This window comes from Eupeodes corollae, chromosome 1, assembly GCF_945859685.1.
Source record: "Eupeodes corollae chromosome 1, idEupCoro1.1, whole genome shotgun sequence".
Classification (NCBI taxonomy): domain Eukaryota; kingdom Metazoa; phylum Arthropoda; class Insecta; order Diptera; family Syrphidae; genus Eupeodes; species Eupeodes corollae.
The window spans coordinates 186203168-186215376 of record NC_079147.1 but is presented as its reverse complement, the minus strand read 5'-3'; the positions used below and the strand labels follow the sequence as shown (position 1 = coordinate 186215376).

The following is a 12209-nucleotide window of genomic DNA, read 5'->3' as shown; positions in this document are numbered from 1 at the left end:
TGGGCTGATCACTAGGGAATTAGTATTAATCCTCAAAAAAGAGACCTCGTCCTTTTAACACGGAAATACAAGATCGCAGTAATTATTCCTCCTTCAGCGCACTGCATGTCTCTGCATAAGCGGGGCATTGAGAACCACACCCTCAGCAGCGTTAGACACTCTCTTCCATTTGACACCCCTCGACATCTTCAGCAAACAAGTGGCAGCGAGTACAGCTATAAGAATTCACGCCTCATCTCAATGGACCAACAACAATGTGGGTCACTCCATCATTTTGAACCTCTGTGGTTCTATACTAAAGTACACAGACTACACTATTCCTAAACCCCAATTTGGAAAAAAAAATCCAGGTATCCATTCCATCCAGAGATGAATGGGAAGACAAAAAAACTCCTGGATGACAAAAGCATCCATTTTTATACCGACGGATCCAAGACAAATGAGGGAGTTGGTAGTTGTGTGTACTCAGAAAAGCGTAATCAAAGCATCTCATTCCGCCTCCCTAATCATTGTAGCGTCTTCCAAGCGGATCAAAGAGGTTCTCTCCTGGCTAAGAGAAAACTTGATATCAACTTCTGATATCCCAATCTTCTTTGAAAGTCAGGCTACTATTAAATCGTTTGACGGTGTCTCAACCAAATCTCAAACGGCTCTCGATTGTCGATCGCCTCTTATGGAGATGGCGCAGCAATTTAACAATTACCTCTGTTGGCTGCCGGGCAACAGAAACATCACAGGAAATTGTAGAGCCGATGAACTCGCTAAAAATGGAACCGTCATACCTATTTCACCTGAAAGGGAAAAGATAGGTAAGTCGATAGCTACATGTAAACTTCTGCATTTTATACTGAATACAAAAAACTTAGGTTTTAGAAAATAGGTAAAGAAATTTTATAGTTATCTTTCCGCAAAGTTTAAAAACATGACTCACTAGTAAGCTCTGTAAGTTGAAGCACTACAAAGAACAGCGTTTCTGAAACGCAAACAATTTCAAAGAAATCTGATAATTTGTAATCGTTATCTTCATTCATTCTCTTATTTTGCTCTGCCGCCGGGCTTAATGCGTGACTGACTGAATATCCGTGTTTTTCCCGAAATGCTTGGAATTTTAGGCGCTCAAACTACTATTTTTTAAATAAGTAAGTCTGCAAGATATTTCTGAAGCTGCTTTTCCATGAAGTTAGAAGAAATTAAATTGGCCCAAATACAATTTTTACTTTTATTTGAATATTTTTTCAAGACTACCGCATTTAAAAAAAATCATTCAGAAGACTCAAGTACGTTAATGGAGCACCAGCCCAAATATGAGAGTTATACTCAAGTTTTGGCCAAATGAATGCTTTGTAAATTATAGCCAGATCAGAAGGGGTAAAAAACTTCTTGCATCGTTGGAGAAAACCTAAACACCTAGGACTGATGGTTGTTCTGTTTCCACGATGCAAGTACAACTCATGGAAAGTGGCATTGGGGGAGGGTTACACTTTTGCGACAGTAGACAGCATTGAGTTTTCGAAGCATTAAACTATACACGATTTTTAATTCCCCATTGAACAATGCTGTTAAGGGTATGTCTCCCGCAGAAGCGAACTCAGAACTCATGTAAATGAATTTGAATGTATTAGTGAAAGATCGTTACTCTCTTCATTATCAAATTCAAAATTTGAATTTCCAATTACTCTATATTTGCCTCTTGATCTTTTTTGTCTCTCAGAGCGAGGGATATATTTCCGCACAAGCAGCCAATCAAAGAAATAAGAAATAGAACAACGTTGCATGATAAACCGGTTTTTTTTGGTATGTCTAGTTAGGTAGATTTGTTGTTGTCTTTTGCATATGGTTCGAATTTTATAAAGCAAGTGGGTATTTTGCTATCGAAGGAGATGTTTTTTTCTTGAATTTCTTTTTTTGGTCGACATTTTCTTATTATTGAAAATACCTATTTTATTTTAATATTTTTTTACTTCCCATTGGAAATTATTGTAATGGGTCCGATTTGTCAAATTGAAAATTTTGACATTTCTCGAGGTTTCAAGGTCCCTAGAGTCAAAATAAAAGGTTTTTAGAAACATGGCTGTGCGTGCGTGTGTACGTACGTTCGTACGTCCGAACTTTCGCGACGTTTTTTTCGTCCTCCATAGCTCAAGAACCAGAAGAGATATCGACTTCAAATAAATTTTGTTATACAGATAATAAGGCAGAAAGCGCTCTCAAGAAAATTGCGTAGGTGTTTTTTTTACCATAGCAGTTTAAAAAAAAAGGTGAAAATTTTGGATAACCCTAAATATCTTACGAACCAAAAACGCTAGAGACTTGAATTAAATTTTATATAATATATTGTAACGTGATATCAACCAAGTATATTTTTTGAAAAAAAATCCATTTAACGGTTTTTTTATAAATCAAAAAACTGAAAAAAAAATGTGTCACCTACCAAATTTTACGACTAAAATATGATTTCATCTCCAAAACAATTTTGTGCAACGAAAAATAATGTTTTTCAAATCTGATAAAATTTCGAGAAAAATCGAATTGACAGTTTTTTTATAAAAAATAAAACCCCAAACAAAAATTAATAAAAGTTGGTAAAAATTGACTTTCGACTCAAATATCTTTTCAAAACTTTGAGATATTGGCTTTAATTTACTTTTATCTTTCAAAAAATATTGTTGTCAACATTCAATAAAATTTTGAGAAAAGTCGAATTGACAGTTTGTTTACAAAAAATTAAAAACCGAAAAAAATTAACAAAAATTGGTAAAAATTGAATATCGATTCAAATATCTTTTCAAAAAGTTGAAATTTAGGCATCAAACTTTTTTTATCTTATAAGAAATATTGTTATCAACAATGTTGAGAAAATTGAATTGACAGTTTTTTTTATACAAAATAAAAATCTAAAAAACTTTACTCAAAGTTGGTAAAAATTGAATATCGATTCAAAACTCTTTTCATTTCATTTTTATATAAAAATCCAACAGTCCGTTTTTTCATAAAAAATAAAATCTACAAAAAATAGTACGCAAATTTGGTCAAAATTGATAGAAAAACTTATAAGCAAGACAAATTGACAGACGGGATGGGAAGTTATAAGTGTGGGTCACATCCCAGCATCTTTTTTGAAATAGTTTGACAGGATTGTGCACACTGATAACTTCCCATCACGTCTGTCGATTTGTCTTGCTTAAAAGTTTGTCTATCAATTTTTAGCAAATTTGCGTTTTATTTTTTGTAGATTTTATTTTTATGAAAAAACGGACTTATGGATTTTTATATAAAAATCACTAAATATCGAAAACAATATTTTCTGTGAAATAAAAAAAGCTATTTGAGTCGAAAGTTTTATTTTTTGTAAAAAAACTGTCAATGAGATTTTCTTCAAATTTCTATCAAATGTTGAAAACAATATTTCATATAAGATAAAATTAGTTTGAATCCAATATTTCAAATTTTTGAAAAGATATTTGAGGTGAAAATCAATTTTTACCAACTTTTGTTAAATTTTTTTTTAGGTTTTTAATTTTTTGTACAAAAACTGTCAATTTGATTTTGTTCAAAATTTGACTGAATGTTCAAAATTTTCAATTTAACAAATCGGACCCATTATAATAACTTCGTATGGGAAGTTAAAAAAATGCAATACCCAGGAGTGATAGTACGCAAAAAAAATCAGAGGATGGGCGGGCGAAATTCTTTTGCAAAGAATTCTCTTCTTGAGCGCTGAGATGCAGTGGCATTCTTGGGAACTGGAAACTTCATTGTGTGCGTTTACAAAGAAATTTGTTGTTAAAAAATGCAAAAGAAAACAAAATATATGACAGCGAATTCACGATACCTACAATACCTCTTTACCCTTTTTTAGACCTACACTACAATGTGCAACCACAAAACTTGCCGAAAGTTGAAAGTTGAACCAAAAATCAAATTCTGCGTATACGATTGACTACGTAACACCCAAATCACGAGTCCATGACCTTACATCATACCACAACTAGAAAAAAAAATATTTCTAAGAAAAGTCTTTTTTTTGTTGTATTTTCTGTTATTGTATACCGCAAGCAAAACAAAGAATACAAAAACTAAATGAGCCATGAGACCAACAACAAAAAAAAAATCTGAGAGAGGATGGGCGGGCGAAATTCTTTTGCAAAGAATTCTCTTCTTGAGCGCTGAGATGCAGTGGCATTCTTGGGAACTGGAAACTTCATTGTGTGCGTTTACAAAGAAATTTGTTGTTAAAAAATGCAAAATAGACCTCTTTTATAAAAATTAAATTAAATAAACAGTAAACGCAAGAACTTTTTACTTTTTTAAATAGAATAAACAAAATGCCAAAAAAAAATAAAAAAAATATTTTGGAATTATATAAGCTCCCGATCCCTCACAATTGCACCACAAATGTTGTTATATTGAAATGCATTTTTAATTATGTTGCGAAAAATATTTTTTTTTTTCAAAATCGATAGTAAGAGTAATATATATGGACCTTTTTTTTTTAAAAAAAATTAAAACTAAAAAAACAAAAATCAGCTCGCCCCATGAATTCGCAAAAAATTTTGGAAAAAAAAGAATGCATTTTGGATTTTTTGTCTAAAAAAGTTACTATAACTATTTAAAAAAAAAAAATTTAAAAGCAAATATCTGAACATATATGTTGAATTTGAAAAAAAGTTAAATTGACTTAGCTAGCTGTTATACTTTGGAAGTTTTATCAAATATTGCACCTATGCCACAATGCAAATTTGCCCTATTTTTCATAGTTTTCTACAATTTTTCTTGGAATAAATAAATAAATTAAAAAAAAAATAAAATCGATACTATTTATAAAAATTTATTGTTTTTTGGAAAAAAATATAAAAAAAATAAAAAATTATATTTTACACACTGCCCCATTGATTTTCGCAAGTAACTACCTGAATTTAATGATTTTTTAGTGATTCTAGTGCTGTTAAGGAACAAACAATTTTTTTAAATTTTTTATTCCTTTGTACATATTTAGCCCAATATATTTTCAATCAAAACCCGTTTATTTCGTTTAAATATTTAAAAAAATGTGAACGCTACAAAGCTAAGCGCAAAGCACCAATCAATTTTTTTGCATGCGACATGCCCTTAAGTTCAGGATTTAATGAGCTTATCATACGCTGCCGTTGGTAGTCCACATCCGAAGAATAAGGATGAGAATCTAAAAACGAATATGAAAAGCTGCTTTTAGCTTTTAGTGGGTTAAAAGTTTCTGACAAAAGATCATTTATAAAAATAAGGAAGAGCGTCGGAGATAAAACGGAACCATGGGGCACACCAGCGTTTATTTTATGAATATCAGATTTGAATCCGTCTATTACTACTTGAATTGAACGGTCTGAAAGGTAATTTCTAACCCAACAAAGAAGAGATTTATCAATACCAAAAGCACGCATTTTCAACAGACCTAGTAGCTAGCCCCAAACGACCATACGCAGCGTCGAAAAACCATGAATGGCCACGTGAATAAGCACAATTCCCAGATTTAGGAGCACACCAATCCAATCGAGTTGTACAAGGTGCCAATGTATCAACAAAAAGTTACTGTTTGGTGTGGATTTTTTGTTAGAGGCGTCATCAGCCTGTACTTCTTCGAAAATTAGGTTGGCCAGGCCATCACTGTCAAACATCGATCGCTATAGGTCGATCATTATCAATTTTTTGTGACCTGAATTGAGTAATTTTCAGACAGAATAATGGTTTCAAAAGAATGGCGCTACGTTGCACACAGTAACATGTCAAGACGCAATCGATATTCTGCACAAGCTGTTTCATGGTATGGTTTGGTTACCTCACGTCGCGCCGAGGCGAAGTGTGATAGTGCGATTTGACTTTTTTAGATCTTTTATTGTAGGGCTTTCTGAAGTCTCTAAACTTAAGTCAAACAAAGGTGCTGGAGCTGACGGCATCGCTGCCGAACTATTCAAAGCAGCAGGCGATGAGTTGGTACGGAGCATGAACCAACTTATCTGCAAAATATGGTCGCAAGAAAGCATGCCCGATGAGTGGAATCTCTTTGGACTTAGAAGGCAATGGAGAAGTAAAGTCCTCTCTCGAGCATCTAAAATCACCATCTATAGGACACTCATCATCCCGGTTTTCATTTATGGCGCTGAGGCCTGGACCCTGTCAAAGAAAGATGAGAGTGTCTTAGGATGCTTCGAGAGAAAAATTCTTCGGGTGATTTTTGGTCCCGTACGCATAGATGGAGAATGGAAGAGAAGATATAACGACGAACTGTACGGGCTGTACAGCGACACTGAATTAAAGTCCAACGGCTAAGATGGCTATGTCATGTAGAGCGGATGAACATCAACGCTCCAGCCTGAAAGGTCTTCGAATCCAATCCCGAGGAATGGCGCAGTGGAGGAAGACCGCGACTCAGGTGGCGCACCCAGGTGGGAGAGGACCTCAACCAACTTGGCGTGCGAAACTGGAGACAGCTAGCTAGGGACCGAGCTGGCTGGAGACGCATGTTGGTTGAGGCCCAGGTCCGCCCCGGACTGTAGCGCCACCTTAAGTAAGTAAGTAAGTTTCTCAAGTCTATGCAAATAAGCCTCAAAGTACATTGGTACTAAAAGAAAACATATTCGATTCCATCTGTAAAATTCAGTACAATGTATGTGTCCAGGTCACCGAAAATTGCATCTTTCTAATGTGCGCAGTCATTCAAACGATGTTTAATTACACATACATACATAATAACAGTGATAGGGCTTTCAAATAAAGATAAAACATTATTGATATCTCATATACAGCATATTTTATTCAATTTAAAAATCGATCCATCTCTTAATAAAAAACCCTTTATGCACAATCAACAAGCCACTTGACTTTCGTCTAAAAACAAACTTTAAAAAAAAAAACAAAAGTGTTTGTCAAATGCCGCTTACTTTATTGTGAACATTTAGTCAAGTACAACTCAAATGTACAAAAATGTATAAAATCTAAACAGCATACTTCACTTTTTTAACGTGTGTAATCACATCTCATACCTGCTGTCCTTTATTATTTTATACAAAAACATCAAGTATACTGATTACATTTTGTAATATACTTAGTGCACTCATCTCTCATCTAACAACAACAACAACAAAATTAAAAAATTAAAACATTACACATAAATAAATTTCTCATGTAACGAGTTATTGGTAAATAGTCCTTGACCCCGTAGTACATGCCTATATTTAAACTCGCACAAAATTGCTCGAAACAATTTTCAATTACAATTTACCACCGTACGCCTCCAACTCTTCCCCTCGTTCCGTTACTGCCACCTCTGCATAAAATCTCATTACCTTACGCATTTAAAATTATCAACAAAAAAGGAACTGCCTACATACATTTTATAAAATGATATGATGTGAATTTAACTTAGGTTTAACAAAATTAAAATGTCAACTTGCAACAACTCTCCGATGCCGCACGCCCCCGCCACAGTCGCCGCCAAACATTCTGACAGCAAATTTTTAAATTGCGGTCCTCCATTCTGCTGCCTATAAACATACTTCCATATGTACGGCGCACGACTCCCAATGACCAACAACAATTGTGCACCCTATAACCATACTACCTCGACACAGCTCAGCTCAGTTCAACTCAGCTCGGCTAACAGACCACCACCGTCATCAGTATTGCTGCCACAACAGACATCGCCTTCAATTACTGGAAAATATGTTGTGTATATATACACATTGGATGTCAAAAGCTGTGCACTTTGACATTCCGGAAATTTTCGTGTCACAAGCGTAAACACCGTACACATATTGACGTGGGCCTGCTTGAACCCTAAAGCCCAGAGTTTATAACTACCTTTGTGTACACATCATGCTGCATGGAAAATAAATACGAACCCATAACCAACGAAAAAAGAGAAATGAAAACTTTAGGACCTGGCCGCCTCGCCGCCAAAGTGAAATGGCTCTCGAAAAAACATCAGCGAAGCCCAAAAACCGCATATATGATGCCAATATGTGTATGAAAACGAAAACGGAAGCGGAAGGGTCTCTGGCGGTTTGTCCCTCCTTTCTGATGGGATGCAACAACGTTTACACATTGTTTAATTTTATTCAATAAAATTCGTTACTCTGTGGTGGAGATAGAGAAGTCCTCTCATCGCTGACGAGGAGCGGAGGGAGCCACTAAAAAATTCTAATTGAATTAAAATGTCTGTGACATTATTTCTGCTGGCTACTGCCGGTCCTCACAAGTCTCTCCTGTGATAAATGATGCTCCTGCTGATGATGATGATGACGCTTCGGCTTCTTGTCCTCGCGGATAGAGGATGTAACTTTACGACAAATTCATGAATTTCATTGTTGTAACACCAACAAAATTCATCACCTACTAACCATAAGGATGGACCTGGCCTGACGGGCAGACGGACGTCAGGTTGGCTTTGTTTATGATACGCTGCAGTTATTCCATCACGCATGTATTACAATACCTTCAGCTTTTTCGTGACAGAAGGGAGGATTACCCTTCGTACTCAATAGAAAGGCACTAAGTTCATTAAAGATTCAACAACTAAACTTTTTTTCTTTTGTTGATGTTTCAGTTTGTGATGAATTCTTTGGACGACAAAAGCTTTTTGAATTAAACACACAGAGCCTTTTGGAAAAATGTTGAAATAAATATTAAAAAACTTGGAGATGCCGGGGATCGAACCCGGGGCCTTTCACATGCAAAGCGAACGCTCTACCACTGAGCTACATCCCCACGATGAAATTGCCTTGTCAAAGTTTGTACAAAACTTAGTGGAATGTTACACAGTGGTAGGATATATTATTTGACATTTTTCTCTGTTATTCTAAAAGTTTACTTTTAAAGCGAAAAGTTGTCAATATGAGAACTTTTCAGATCTTACTAACTGATGATAATAGAATTCCGCAACTACAATTGACAAGATGGCAATTCTAATTTAAGCAACTGTCAAAGGTATAACATTTTTGTATAAACTCTGACGCAATTGCGTCAAGTGACACTTGATAGTTTGTTAATTTGCAACTTGACAATTGTCAAAATCTGTTCCATAAACAATTAGACAACTTTTAAGAATAATAAGAAAATACCAGGCAGTTGTCATCTGTTCGTTTCATAAAGAAATTGTCAAATATTTGTCGACAATTGTCAGAAATTTTCCGAACAAATTTTACTGTCAATTCCAAATACTGAAATTGACGGAATCGATGCTCATATAACACCAACGGAACTTGATTTTACTTTGCAACAAATAAAAAACAATAAAGCGTCTGGTATTATGGAGTTCCTGTTGAATTTTTCAAATACAGTAGTAAAGAATTAAAAGAATGTATCCTCGACCCTTACAACTCACTCTATGATAACAGTTATGTACCAACGAATTTTACGAAAGCTGTTATAAATGTTATTTACAAAAAGGGCGACCCAGATCTTCCCGAAAATTATATGAAAATTATCTCCATTTTAAATTCCCTTCGAAAAGATTGCACCGCGATACTTTATAATAGGTTAGTTGGATGGATCGAAAACACACACAAATTAAGTGCCTTCCAAGCTGGCTTTCATAAAGGTTTTCCAACTGTTGATCAAATGTATGCATTGACAAGTATCGTAAGAAATTATCTCGAAAAAATACAGAAAACTTTACGTATGCTTTGTAGACTCTTAAGCAGCTTTTGACACTATTAACAGACAAGCTTTATTTTACAAACTTTCAAACATGGGAACGTCAAGAAAATTCCTACTGTTATACTTGAATTTTCTTCGACATCTTCAGCTGTTGTATGTGATGGATTGAAGATATCTGAGTGGTTTGGTACTTCCTCAGGTGTTCCTCAAGGATGCATCTTGAGCCCTCTTTTATTTGCCTTGTTTATAGATGATGTTTCATCCATTCTACCTGGAGGTGTTGTGTATGCGGGGAATCTAATCAAAGTAGGTACTTATGTATGCTGATGTCCTAGTACTTATAGCTGAAAATCACTACGCACTACAGCATCAAATAAACAAACTAGTGGCGTACTGCAACACCTGGAATCTTTTTATCAAAATACAAAAAAAAACAATGGTTATGATTTTTGAAAAACGAATGAGCAGAATAAGACCAGAGGAAGGTTGGAAGATTGGCAACGAATCGTTGGCATCGAAACAGTAAATGAATTTAAATATCTAGGTGTTTTATTAACATACAATTTAAACTTCTCAAAACATGCAAAAGAAAAATGCAGCGAAACTAAACTAACACTCAACTTAATGTGGCCGAAATTATTCGGAAATATAAACGTTTCAATGCCACGTAATTCAAAGTACTCAATGCAAACATCAATCCATGTATGATATATGGTAGTAAAGCATTTGGTTTTACCCAATTCGAAGAGTTTGAGATAATTCAAAGAAACTTTTTCAAGCGAATCTTCAAGATACCTATGTCAACTCCAACCTATGCTACCTATGTAGAGTCAGGACTACCCCAAACAAATAATGGCTTAAGCACTACGATCGAATGCATCACCTTTTAACCCTTTCGGGACGCTATTCAGGTGATGAAGTTACAGACATTTTTTATTTCAGAATTTGTTAAGGGGCTGTTCATGAGTATAATTTATATAATAAAAAAATAATTTTTTTATGGGCGTGACCAGGGGGCGTTGGTACATATGTGTACCATTCGGATAGTTTCGTGGTACAATTAAATACCATTCGGCCTGTATAACACAAAATACAACACAGTCGTAATTTTGGGAATGAACACATAAACTTTATTCTTTTTCTAAAAATAATAATAAAACAGAAATACTGTTGATTATTTTATATAAGATAATATGAATAGGTACATAAATATATTTAAAAAGTATGATATGGTGTAAAACAATGTTTACATAATGGAATTTCGCATTCCTTGCATATTGTTTTGGTACGCGTTTGTTTTTTAGACTTCGCACATATTACGCAACGTCGTCTGGAAGTGCCTTCGATTGGCAGATGTCGAGACCCTACTCCTCTCGCTGGCTGACGACCTCGATGGTTCGATCTTCGTACCTCTGTTTTTTCGAGTCCTTGAGCAACCAAGGCCTCTGATAAATTTACCAAAAAAGTTTTGAATGGCATTTTTTGTCGATTCATTTCTGAGTGAATAACCCATGCGTTCACTGCTGCCATCATTATCAGCCGGTAAAAAACCTTCTTCCACCATTTATCAGATTTTCGGTCGTATTCGTAGAGGCCGCTCATTTGATCTGCCACATCAACGCCTCCCATTATCTCTCTATAAAACTTTATCATTTTAGGGTAAGGAACTTGAATTTTTTCACCGGTCCTCAAGGTTTTTGTAACAACTTCCATATCATTGTTATGGCAGTTACTAAGCACTATAACCTCTTTAGTATCTTGCCATTTCACGCATAAAAGCCCACCTGAAGATCCTTTGAACTCAGCCTCTCCCCTCTGCAATTTTCTCCCAAATTTGGGAACGTTTTTTCGATTGCACATAATGGTTCCCACCGATAGATATCTAATAGATTCCAATAATTTGACCGATGTGAAAAAGCGGTCAAAACATAGGTTTACATCTAATTAATTTATCGTGCTAGCCAATTTATGTACGACTCTCTCGCCCAAAGTTCCCTCAAGTGCTGCTAACTGTTTTCCGCTGTAAATGTTAAAATCATACGTGTACCCAGTTAGGGCATCGCATCGAAGCCACATTTTTATTCCACGTTTTACAGGCTTTAGGGGCATGTACTGTTTGAGGTTACTGCGCCCTTTGAATTAAGTCATTGACTCGTCGATGCTTTGATAAGCGCTATCTTGTCTGCAGTTTTGAAAGGTTTTTTTTTTCAAGCATTCAACTAGATCATTGACATGGTAAGTCTTGCAACAGTCAGCTGGCTTTTCGGGTGGCGAGAAATACATTTTTGATGTAATCATAAGGAACCGATCGCGAGTTATAGCATTTCTTACTGCTTGGTTTCCCAGCGATAAATGGGTTGACCAATAATCCTTTAGGCTTGGCACCCGGTTGTGGCACATTGTAAACATACAACCAATGATTACTTCTATTTCATCAGCGCTGGTTGGATCCAGTCTTGCAGCGTTTATTTTTTGATGATCTGCGATGAATATCCAAGCGTTCGTTTGTGCACTATGCAATATATATGTAGACAGATCTTGACCAAAGTTTGTGGAAAATTCGAAGGATTGAGAACGAT

At 35.3% G+C, this 12209-nt stretch overlaps 1 protein-coding gene and 1 non-coding gene across 10 annotated transcripts in view; both read right to left on the bottom strand.

The window, feature by feature from the left end:
• LOC129940075 (kinesin-like protein KIF21A) overlaps nt 1-12209 on the bottom strand; it is a 160536-nt gene that overhangs the window by 24615 nt on the left and 123712 nt on the right. The window lies entirely within an intron of this gene.
• Trnaa-ugc (transfer RNA alanine (anticodon UGC)) lies at nt 8668-8739 on the bottom strand. Its single transcript has one exon. It is a non-coding gene; the product is annotated as a tRNA-Ala (tRNA).